Raw genomic sequence first — 3,375 nt, 5'->3', positions numbered from 1 at the left:
CTTGGGATAAAATTTACCGGCCGTTCTACTGAATTTGAATTTATTGTATTTGCGTGTTATTTGCCTCCCGAGACCTCAAGTAGAGGCCGTGATGCTCAAAGTTTCTATGCACATCTGTTATCGCAAATATACATGAACAACGAGAATGATGGAATATATTTGATAGGAGACTTTAATTCACGAATTGGATCTCTTTCGGAAACATTGAATGATATCGATAATCTACCTAAAAGACAACCGTTAGACAAAAGTATCAATCAGCACGGACACGAACTAATAGATTTTCTGAATGAAGCAAAATTTTGTGTACTTAACAGAAGATTTCCTAACGACAATTTTACCTCTATATCGAAAAAAAGGAAAGCCGTAGTAGATTATATATGTGTCCCGCAGGATATTTATGAATATTTGAATTACTTCAAGGTGTTTACTATTCAGTCATTTGTTAACGACAATAGGTTGCTAGGACTAATTGGTGATAAATCAAAATTACCTGATCATTCGGTTATTATGTGTGAATTTAAAGTTACTCATCATGGACTTTCGTATGGGATTAAAGATCAAACTAACAACCAATCGCGTTTCAAGCTTGATCGCATTCCGTTAGATTTCATGGCAAGCGATATTAGAAGGTCTGCACTATTTGAGGTAATTGATAAAATTGAGCGATGTAGGGAAACCCAAGATAATGTAAACAAAATTTATGACAATTTGTGCACTGAAATTTTAACCGAAATGAACGAAAAAATACCGAAAACTGGATATGATAGAGCCAATAAAAGACTTAAAAACAGGAAACTGTATTGGAATAATAACCTAACGAATTTATGGAATGACATGCGACACAAAGAAAATGATTTTATACAATGTGACGGAAATCGAAATGTTAAATCAGCTCTCAGACGCGAGTACAGTCAAGCGAGATATTTTTTTTTTATAAAAAGCTCAGACGAACGGAACGCACATACAAGAAAGCTATGGCAGTATATATTGAAACAATGGTTACAATAAACCCTAATGAGTTCTGGGAAAAGATCAGAAAGCTTTGTCCTAGAAAGGTGAAGGATATTCCGATGGAAGTCGTTGATGAATCTGGTGAAATCTTAACGAACGAGCAGGACGTGCTTCACAAATGGCGTATCGATTTTGAAAATCTATACAACGGAAAAAACAGCACCGAATTTGAAAATGACCATTATAATCAGTCAAAAGTTCATAAACAGTTATTGGAATCTGAAATGGAAGATCCGTTATTTATGCCGAATGAGGATTTAAACCCTAATATTACGATTGATGAAATAACTAATATAGTGATGCATGGAAAATCAAAATCAGCAAGTGGACCCGACCAAATTCCGTACGGCGTTTTAAAGTACCCGATAGTCATTCAAACATTACAACAACTCTTCCAACTAATATTTGACACCAGTATAATTCCAACTATCTGGAGAAAAGCCATCATATGTCCAATCTTGAAGGACCCGTCATCAGATCTCCGAGTACCAATGAGCTACAGAGGTATAAGTCTTTTGTCGTGCACTAGCAAATTGTATAGTTCTTTTATTAACCAACGCCTCGTCGAACATCTTGAAAATAATTATATTCTTGCCGACGAACAAAATGGGTTTAGAAAAAATAGATCATGTGAAGACCATATATTTACTTTGAATAGTGTCATTAGAAATAATAAATCAGTATTTGTTGCATTCATCGATCTGAAAAAATGTTTTGATTTTATTGACAGAGATATGATGTTATACAAACTTTTGCTGAATAATGTTGATGGGAAGTTGTACAATTCTGTTAAAAGTATATATCAAAGTTCTGAGTCATTTGTTCGTATAAACGGTAAACTAACATCGTGGTTTTGCTGTAAAACTGGTGTGAAACAGGGGGGTAATTTATCGCCGACACTATTTTCTATATTTATAAACGATCTTGTCAAAGAAATTAATGACCTTAATCTTGGAGTAGACTAACTTGAAACAAAGTTATCACTATTATTGTATGCGGATGATATAGCGTTAGTTGCAAAGTCGGCTGAAGATCTTCAGTGTATGTTGAATAAACTTCATCAATAGTGTAAACATTGATAAATACAGATAAATCTAAATGTATGCATTTCAGAAAAGCAAAAACCAAAGAAACTATTTTTGAATTTACAGTTGGAAAAAACAAATTGGAGAAGGTTGAAAATTACAAACATTTAGGGATTACATTCGGTCATAGTCCGGCCGATTGGTGCAGATATATAGCAGAATTGCTCACTTGATGAGGAAAGCATGAAACTTTGCACAGTAGTTCTTGCTAGTATACACTTTGATTTTAGCTATGGAGCCACTCAAAAAAATAAAATATGGCTGCCATTTTCAAGATGTCGGAAAAAACGTTATAAATATCAAGATTATCCGCAAGGTATTTTAAATAATTTCGGAAATTAAAGTAATGATCCTCAAAAATGGTCTTCATGTTCTGGAATTTGTTATCAATTTATTTTTAAATATAAATAACATAGTTTGGTTATTTCTAGAAAGCATATATTTGCAAATATGACTGGATATACAAAAACAAATAGTGAAAATCAAAACGTTAATCAAAATGTAAGATATTATCGTAATTGTTCTGTAATCGCTTTCAGTTTTAATGGTTGGAATGAAATAAATTGAAGTGAGTCGATTGATCATTGATATAGGTCGGTTAAATGTGGTTGCATATTAGTTAACTATCTGAACTTTGAGGCAGTGCCGAGGGCACCTTGTCTAGTGTCTCATCAATGTCAAGTCTTACGTCACAGGTTTTCATCTGTCGTACCCACAATATCGTCAAATTATTCTATGAGCTTTCTTCAGGCGGATGTGACGATTGCCATCGTTTGAAATTGTTAAGGGACAAGCCTTTCCTTTTCCAACTAGTTAGCGGGCATGGTTTTTAAATGAACTCCTGGTCAACACTTCTTTTAGTGTTAATGGTAATAGTCATTCCAGAGTTTGGTGGCACTGTGATTGTTTGTTTAATGCAAACTTGCTAAGTTGAAATATCACCTCTACTGTAAACAGATGCCGCATTCATTACTTTGTTGTTCATGGTAAGTGTGGGAGTACTCGGATTTATAACTGCACCCAGTGTGTCCAAAATATCTAGCCCAAGTATAACATTGTCTATTTAGGGCGCTTTGCATATATCCCATTGTATGTTAACTCTATCAATGTCGAGAGAGGTGTTCTTTATAATCTTCCCAGTATTTAGCTGTTTACCCAAACCACGTATCGTTACGGTTTCCGAATCTTCAATATCTACTGGAAATGATTTCTCATCCACTAATGTTATCGTTGCAACAGTGTCCACATTCTGGTCAGATATAATACCTCGTACTGT

This window comes from Mytilus edulis, chromosome 7, assembly GCF_963676685.1.
Source record: "Mytilus edulis chromosome 7, xbMytEdul2.2, whole genome shotgun sequence".
Classification (NCBI taxonomy): domain Eukaryota; kingdom Metazoa; phylum Mollusca; class Bivalvia; order Mytilida; family Mytilidae; genus Mytilus; species Mytilus edulis.
The sequence above is the reverse complement of the archived record's forward strand: the minus strand, read 5'-3'. Positions refer to the sequence as shown.